Source organism: Triticum dicoccoides, chromosome 7B (genome assembly GCF_002162155.2).
Source record: "Triticum dicoccoides isolate Atlit2015 ecotype Zavitan chromosome 7B, WEW_v2.0, whole genome shotgun sequence".
NCBI lineage: Eukaryota > Viridiplantae > Streptophyta > Magnoliopsida > Poales > Poaceae > Triticum > Triticum dicoccoides.
The window spans coordinates 434,536,939-434,546,785 of NC_041393.1; positions in this window are offsets into that span (position 1 = coordinate 434,536,939).

The window sequence follows — 9,847 nt, forward strand, 5'->3', positions numbered from 1 at the left end:
CTGGTCATCCAACCGGTCTCTGAGCGAAAAGGGAAATATACCTCTCCGCGCGGGCTTCCACTTCCGCGTCTTCCCCGGCTCCGCGTCGTCCCCTTCCTAGGCCTCGCCGTCGTCCACCGCCTTGGTGCTCTCCGCGCGGCATGGTAAATGTGGTCAAGGAACGACTTCCATCGGAAGAGTACTGTACGTGGAGAGGCTGAGAGCTGGGTCCACGGCCACAGCCCAGTTTTTTGTGATTTGCCAAGTAAGTCATTTTGTCAGGCATGTTGGGCTGCAAATATTTCAAGACGAGGAGATCTTTCATTCGGCTGGCCGAGAAAATGGCCCATCAGTAATGAGAAATGGGTTGTACATTTTTAAAACACATCAAACCAGCAATTAGTTTCAAATATCTTTTTTTCATTTTGAGATTTTAAATTACATTAATTTTTATGCATGGAGAATTTGTTGGATTTTATATTGATATACATTTATTTTTAAAATCAGTTTGAATGTGGGTCGAAATTTCGGGATTAAAAACAGTTCGGACCGCACCGAAATATGCAAAATTTCATATAATTTTTTAATCGTGGCCACAATATGGGCTGTATTGCTAACAAAAATAATATGGGCTAAAAAACCTTAAGAATTAGCAAACGGGCTGCAAATTACTAGAAATAATGGTAGATGGGCAGTATGCTGTTTTCCACAGATTTGAGGGTTTCGTAAAAAAAAGGTTGACGCACAAGCAGTGACTGTTGGATGTCCATCCAACAACCGTCGTGCTTCTTCAATCTCTGCTCTTCCTGCTCCAGCCGCTCAAACAAGCACCGACGGGACTGCCTGCTCCCTCCTTCCCGCGGCCGGCTGTGCTGCCGCGCAGGCCTCACCGCACCACCGTACTCCCATCGCTCGCCTAGCCATCCCTCTACTCACCCACACCTGCTGTTATTCTCCGGCGACGGCAGACGAACAAGTAAACCCTCGTACAATCGTACTCCCCTCCGCGTGGGAAACAACTGCCGAGTCTTCCCTGCCTCCGTGTCGTTCCCTTCCTTGGCCTCGCAGTCATCCACCGCCCTGGTGCTCTCGGCGCGGCCTGGTCAACGTGGTCAACGACCGACATGCATCTGAAGTGGACTATACGTGGAGAGGCTCACAGCTGGGTCCACGGACACACGCAAGGAAATGCCTCCTTATTACGTGCAAAATAATGATTCCTCCACCTGACATCCGGGACCCACCGAAAGGGCCTCTATATTTCATGAAAAAAATGTTACTGCCGCTGACAGCTTGGGCCCACCAGCTATATCTTCGCACGCAAGGAAGTGCCTCCTTATTACGCAAAAAAAATGAATACTCCCCCTGCTAGCTTTTTTTTGAGGGATGGAAAGAAAATTATTCAATCAGCACCTGAAGTGGCATACACAAGACGTCGGGGGTATCTAAGAGCCACAAATGGCGCCCCAAATCAAGATTAACAGCTGATACGTCTCCAACGTATCTATAATTTATGAAGCATTCATGCTATTTTATTATCTGTTTTGAATGATTATGGGCTTTATTATACACTTTTATATTACTTTTGGGACTAACCTATTAATCGGAGTCCGAGCCCATATTGTTGTTTTATTGCCTGTTTCAGTATTTCGAAGAAACGGAATATCAAATGGAGTCCAAACAGAATGAAACCTTCGGCAGCGTGATTTTTTGGAAGAATATGATCTTGGAGACTTAGAGTTCACGGCAGAAGATCCTCGAGGCAGCCACGAGATAGGAGGGCGCGGCCCCTGTGTAGGGCGCGCCCCCTGTCTCGTGGGCCCCTCGAGCACCTCCCGACCGACTACTTTCGCCTATATAAGCCTACGTACCCTAAAACCATCGAATATCAAGATAGATCGGGAGTTCTGCCGCCACAAGCCTCTGTAGCCACCAAAACCTCTCGAGAGTCCGTTCCGGCACCCTGCCGGAGGGGGAACCCCTCACCTGTGGCTATCTTCATCATCCCGGCACTATCCATGACGAGGAGGGAGTAGTTCACCCTCGGGGATGAGGGTATGTACCAGTAGCTATGTGTTTGATCTCTCTCTCTCTCATGTTCTCTCTATGGCACGATCTTGATGTATCGCGAGCTTTGCTATTATAGTTGGATCTTATGATGATTCTCCCCCTCTACTCACTTGTGATGAATTGAGTTTCCCTCTTGAAGTTATCTTATCGGATTGAGTTTTTGATGTGAGAACACTTGATGTATGTCTTGCAGTGTTTATCTGTGGTGAGAATGGGATATCACGTGCCACTTGATGTATGTTTTGGTGACCAACTTGCGGGTTTCTCCCATGAACCTATGCATAGGGGTTGGCACACGTTTTCTTGACTCTCCGGTAGAAACTTTGGGGCACTCTTTGATGTACTTTGTGTTGGTGGGAAGAATCTGAGATTGTGTGACGCATATCGTATAATCATGCCCACGGATACTTGAGGTGACAATGGAGTATCTAGGTGACATTAGGGTTTTGGTTGATTTGTGCCTTAAGGTGTTATTCTAGTACGAACTCTTGAATAGATCGATCCGAAAGAATAACTTTGAGGTGGTTTCGTACCCTACCATAATCTCTATGTTTGTTCTCCACTATTAGTGGCTTTGGAGTGACTCTTTGTTGCATGTTGAGGGATTGTTATATGATCTATCTATGTTATTATTGTTGATAGAACTTGCACTAGTGAAATTATGAACCCTAGGCCTTGTTTCCTATCTTTGCAAAACCATTTACGCTCACTGTTACCATTAGTTACCTTGCTGTTTTTATATTTTCAGATTACAAATACCTTTATCTACTATCCATATTGCATTTGTATCACCCTCTCTTCGCCGAACTAGTGCACCTATACAATTTACCATTGTATTGGGTGTGTTGGGGACACAAGAGACTCTTTGTTATTTGGTTGCAGGGTTGTTTGAGAGAGACCATCTTCATCCTACGCCTCCCACGGATTGATTAACCTTAGGTCATCCACTTGAGGGAAATTTGCTACTGTCCTACAAACCTGTGCACTTGCAGGCCCAACAACGTCTACAAGAAGAAGGTTGTGTAGTAGACATCAAGCTCTTTTCTGGCGCCGTTGCCGTGGAGGTGAGTGCTTGAAGGTATATATTTAGATCTTGCAATCGAATCTTTTTGTTTCTTGTTTTATCACTACTTTAGTTTATAAAAGAAAACTACAACAAAATGGAGTTAAGTTTGTCTCATACACTTCATCTTTTTAATATCTTTCGTGAGTTTGATGGAAAGGAAAATTGTGCTCAAGTGCTGGAAGAGGAGTGCATTAAAATGCTTGGTACTAAATCTTTGAATGATGAGCATGATTGCAATGTTATTAGTATGAACTCCTTGAATATCCATAGTACTAATGATGATTGCTCTAGTCATGATGAAAATATCTCTTATAAGCATGTTGATCTTTGTTGAGTAGATTGTATTTGCATGGACACACCAAATAGAGAAAATAGATTTTGCAAGAGGCATAAGTATTTAAAAACTAAAGGTTTTCAAGAAAGACTTGATGATTGTGCTAGAAGATTCAATATTTTTCGTGCTCCTTGTGAACTTTGCAATGAACATGGTCATTTAGATCTCCAATGCAAATTGTTTCATGATCGAATCGTGTCCAAAAATTGTGACAACTTGATTACCCTTGGGTATCATAAAGAGCTTAGTCTTCTTTTGGGGTATGAAGAAATAAAACGTATAACTGAGGGTATTCCAAAATTTAATCTTGATAGATTTCTTGATTTTTATCTAGAGGATATTTATATGTTTTGTGCGGTGAATTGCATTGAAAATCCTTATATTGCCAACTACCTAAAGAAAAGGCAAATAGAAGACGATGAGAATACTAATGAAAGGGAAGAAAGTTCCCAATATCCTCCTATTATTTCTTATGATGAATCAGGTAACGAGGAGGAGCTTTCTATTCAACCAATCTCGTCAATAAGGAGCTCAAAGAGGAAGGTTGAACCCACACATAATGTGAATAAGAAAAATAAAAGAAGGAGAAACAAAGGTAGAAAGCTATCCATCCCAAATGATGTTGCTCCTACTACTCATTGTGATGATGATAATTACTTTACTATTGGTGATATCCATATTTTTAATGATGAGAGTGATTATGCTTATGATATGAAAAGGCCCAAGCTTGGGGAAGCTATGTTTGATGATGATGAAGTATTTGAGAATATATTTGCTGAAATTAATGTTTGTCCCAAGCTTGGGGATGCTATGTTTAATGAAGATTATATTTTTAGCATCCCAAGTTTTGATATGCAAAGTTGTTATGATGATAGCATGCCTCCTACTTATGATGATTATATTGATGAAAGTGGGTTTGGAAGAGTGTCAACTTTAGGAAGTAGTGATCCCACTATTTTGGAGGATGTTGAATTTTATTGTGATGAATACGAAAGTGTATTTGGAAGAGTGTCAACTTTATTTAGTGATTCCACTATCTTGGGAGAGGTTTCAATCGATTATGATGAGAACGAAGTTGCTACTTATGATGATTATTGTGATCAAACTTATGCTATAAAAAGTAGTGATGATTATATTTACAAATCTTGTCATGATTATGATTACCCTTTTTCTGAACATTACTCTTTTAATGTGGAAACAATTTTTAGTGTTCAAGTCTCTTATGATACTCCCACTATTCCGAATGAGAAGAATTTTGCTTATGTGGAGAGTAGTAAATTTTCTATGCTAGTAGATCATGAAAGGAATTCTTTAGGTGGTGGTTATATTGTTGAATTCATTCATGATGCTACTGAAAATTATTATGAGAGAGGAACATATGCTTGTAGGAATTGCAATAATGTCAAGTTTCCTCTCTATGTGCTTAATTTTTTGAAGCTATGCTTGTTTTACCTTCCTATGCTTGTTGATTATTGTTCCCATAAGTTGTTTGCTCACAAAATCCCTATGCATAGGATGTGGGTTAGGCTTAAATGTGCTAGTCATATGCTTCATGATGCTCCCGCTATGTTTCAATCTTATCTTTTATGTGAGCATCATTGTCATCATCATGCCTAGCTAGAAAGGCATTAAAGAAAAGCGCTTGTTGGGAGACAACCCGATATTTATCCTTACTGTTTTTGTGTGTTCACATGATTATTCTACTGTAGTAATCATGTTTTATAGCTTTTGTTTCAATAAAGTGCCAAGTAAGACCTTTAGGATAGCTTAAGGTGATAGTTGTGTTGATCCTGCTGAAAATCAGAAACTTTTTCACCCAGTAAATTAGTTTTGTTAATTCACAGAAACGTGCTTCTGATCGGATTCTTTTTTCTCTAGATTGGTACACAAATTTATTAGGACTTCCTAATTTTGTAGGATTTTTGGAGTTCCATAAGTATACGTTTGATACAGATTACTACAGATTGTTCTATTTTTGACAGATTCTGTCTTCTATGTTTTGTTTGCTTATTTTGATGCATCTATGGCTCGTATTCAGTGGTATGAACCATATATAAGTTTTAATACAGTAGATATTACACTAATATGAATTTAGAATGAGTTCATTACAGTACCTAAGTGGTGGTTTTATTTTCTTATAATAACGGAGCTTACGAGTTTTCTGTTGAGTTTTGTGTTGTGGAGTTTTCAAGTTTTGGGTAAAGATTCGATGGACTATGGAATAAGGAGTGGCAAGAGCCTAAGCTTGGGGATGCACAAGGCACCCCAAGATAATATTCAAGGACAACCAAGAGCCTAAGCTTGGGGATGCCCCGGAAGGCATCCCCTCTTTCGTCTTCGTTCATCGGTAACTTTACTTGGAGCTATATTTTTATTCACCACATGATATGTGTTTTGCTTAGAGAATCATTTTATTTTGTTAAGTATTTTCTTTCTGTTATTTAGAATAATGTGTTGCATCTTTAGTTTAAATAAAAAATTCAAGGATAGCCTTTACCTTGCTTATTTTGCTAGTATACATGTTGCTGTTTGAAAACAGAAAGTTTACCCCTGTTGCAAAAATTCCCTAGAAAATTCAGAGAATGATATAATTATGAAACCTTTTGCACAATGAGCTCTAATAAATTTACTACGGTGGGAAATTTATTTCTTAATTTTTGGAGTTAGGTAAGTATTGATACTCTTGCATTCTTTACAAACTATACTGTTTTGACAGATTGCTGTTATGTTTGCATTGTTTGCATTGTTTGCATATGTTTGCTTGTTTAATGATTCTATTTGAGGATAGGAGTATTAAATATGCAGAGAAATTTAGTATCCAATGTTGAATAATAATTTTAGTGATTTGTTACAGTAGAAAATGATAAGGTTTTGCATTGGTTTATACTAACCTATCTCATGAGTTCTTGTTGAGTATGTTGTGGATGAAGCTTTTGATAAAAAGAGAAACCATGATATGAGAGGAATTAAGGAGACACAAAATTTCAAGCTTGTGGATGCCCAAGGCACCCCAATATAATATTTCAAGAAGTCTCAAGCATCTAAGCTTGGGGATGCCCCGGTAGGCATCCCACCTTTCTTCTTCAACAACTATCGGTTAGTATCGGTTGAGCCTAAGTTTTTGCTTCTTCACTTGAGTTGTGCTATCCTTGCAATGTCATTTTATTTTATTTTGCTTGCTGTTTGATTACAATACCAAGATCTTAAATTCTTAAATGGGAGAGAGTCTTCGCATAGTTACACAATTATTTAGCTACTAATTGATCTTCACTTATATCTTTTTGGAGTAGTTTTTCATTTACTCGTGTGCTTCACTTATATCCTATGAGTAAATCATTGAATGAGTTGATTGTCATGAATCCGAAATTATATATGTTTCATTTGCTTATCCCATTAGGAGTAATGACTTCACATCTAAGAAGTAGAGGTTGTAAATTTATTGAAGGTTAGCAAGCATTGTATTGGTCATTTGAACAATTCATGAAAGAATATTGAAGGAAGAGAGATTTCATATATGAATACACTATCCTAGACATCTTTTATAATTGGGAGCACTCATTAAGTATGACTTGCTAAAGAGTTGATGTTGGACAAGGAAGACAACGTAATGGTTTATGTTTTCCGATATCAGAGTTAAAGTATATTGTCATGGATCATTCAAACATGTTGAGCTTTCCTTTCCCCTCATGCTAGCCAAAATTCCTTGCACCAAGTAGAGATACTACTTGTGCTTCCAAATATCCTTAAACCCAGTTTTTGCCATGAGAGTCCACCATACCTACCTATGGATTGAGTAAGATCCTTCAAGTAAGTTGTCATCGGTGCAAGCAATAAAAATTGCTCTCTAAATATGCATGACTTATTAGTGCGGAGAAAATAAGCTTTGTACGATCTTGTTATGGAAGCAATAAAAGCGACAGATTGCATAATAAAGGTCCATATACAAGGGGAAATATAAAGTGACATTCTTTCACATTAAGATTTTGTGTATCCAACCCTAAAAGCGCATGACAACCTCTGCTTCCCTCTGTGAAGGGCCTATCTTTTACTTTATGTCTTTTACTTTATGCAAGAGTCAAGGTGATCTTCACCTTTCCCTTTTTCATTTTATCCTTAGGCAAGCACTTTGTGTTGGGGTGATCCCAATATATATATATCCAATTGGATGTAAGTTAGCATGAACTATTATTGTTGACATCACCCAAAGGTGAATACGTTGGGAGGCAACACTATAAGCCCCTATCTTTCTCAGTGTCCGATTGAAACTCCATAACCATTAGTATTGCGTGAGTGTTAGCAATTATAGAAGACTATATGATAGTTGAGTATGTGGAGTTTGCTATTCCTGAAAATAAGATAAATTGCAATTGTTTCATGAATGAGAATGAAGTTTGCTAGTTTTCAAGAAAGTTTATGGTCTATGCTTTGACATGTGAATTGCTTGTTACTTTATCGTGAGAAGTTTTATAAGATGAACTACTGTTATGACCTATTATCATGCTAGAAAAGGTGATTGAAATTATCATTGATCAAACTTATGCACCTTCTAGCATTCACACTTCACAAATTCTTTCTTTTATCATTTACCTACTCGAGGACGAGTATGAATTAAGCTTGGGGATGCTGATATGTCTCCAACGTATCTATAATTTTTGAAGCATTCATGCTATTTTATTATCTATTTTGAATGATTATGTTCTTTATTATACACTTTTATATTACTTTTGGGACTAACCTATTAGCCGGAGGCCCAGCCCATATTGCTGTTTTATTGCATGTTTCAGTATTTCGAAAAAAGGAATATCAAACGGAGTCCAAACGGAATGAAACCTTCGGCAGCGTGAATTTTTGGAAGTATATGATCCTGGAGACATGGAGTTCACGTCAGAAGATCCTCGAGGCAGCCACGAGATAGGAGGGCGCGCCCCCTTGTAGGGCGTGCCCCCTGTCTCGTGGGCCCCTCGAGCACCTCCCGACCGACTACTTTCGCCTATATAAGCCTACGTACCCTAAAACCATCGAATATCAAGATAGATCGGGAGTTCCGCCGCCGCAAGCCTTTGTAGCCACCAAAAACCTCTCAGGATTCCGTTCTGGCACCATGCTGGAGGGGGAACCCCTCACCGGTGGCTATCTTCATCATCCCGGTGCTATCCATGATGAGGAGGGAGTAGTTCACCCTCGGGGCTGAGGGTATGTACCAGTAGCTATGCGTTTGATCTCTCTCTCTCTCTCTCTCTCTCTCTCTCTCTCTCTCTCTCTCGTGTTCTCTCTATGGCACGATCTTGATGTATCGCGAGCTTTGCTATTATAGTTGTATCTTATGATGTTTCTCCCCCTCTACTCTCTTATGATGAATTGAGTTTCCCTCTTGAAGTTATCTTATCGGATTGAGTTTTTGATTTGAGAACACTTGATGTATGTCTTGCCGTGTTTATCTGTGGTGACAATGGGATATCACGTGCCACTTGATGTATGTTTTGGTGACCAACTTGTGGGTTCCGCCCATGAACCTATGCATAGGGGTTGGCACACGTTTCCTTGACTCTCCGGTAGAAACTTTGGGGCACTCTTTGAAGTACTTTGTGTTGGTTGGATGAATCTGAGTTTGTGTGACGCATATCGTATAATCATGCCAACGGATACTTGAGGTGACAATGGAGTATCTAGGTGACATTAGGGTTTTGGTTGATTTGTGTCTTAATGTGTTATTCTAGTACTAACTCTTGAATAGATCGATCCGAAAGAATAACTTTGGGGTGGTTTCGTACCCTACCATAATCTCTACTTTTGGTTCTCCGCTATTAGTGGCTTTGGAGTGACTGTTTGTTACATGTTGAGGGATTGTTATATGATCTATCTATGTTATTATTGTTGAGAGAACTTGCACTAGTGAAAGTATGAACCCTAGGCCTTGTTTCCTACCATTGCAATACCATTTACGCTCACCTTTATCATTAGTTACCTTGCTGTTTTTATATTTTCAGATTACAAATACCTTTATCTACTATCCATTTTGCATTTGTATCACCCTCTCTTCGCCAAACTAGTGCACCTATACAATTTACCATTGTATTGGGTGTGTTGGGGACACAAGAGACTCTTTGTTATTTGGGTGCAGGGTTGTTTGAGAGAGACCATCTTCATCCTACGCCTCCCACGAATTGATAAACCTAAGGTCATCCACTTGAGGGAAATTTGCTACTGTCCTACAAACTTGTGCACTTGCAGGCCCAACAACGTTTACAAGAAGAAGGTTGTGTAGTAGACGTCAAGCTCTTTTCTGGCACCGTTGCCGGGGAGGTGAGTGCTTGAAGGTATATCTTTAGATCTTGCAATCGAATCTTTTTGTTTCTTGTTTTATCCCTAGTTTAGTTTATAAAAGAAAACTACAAAAA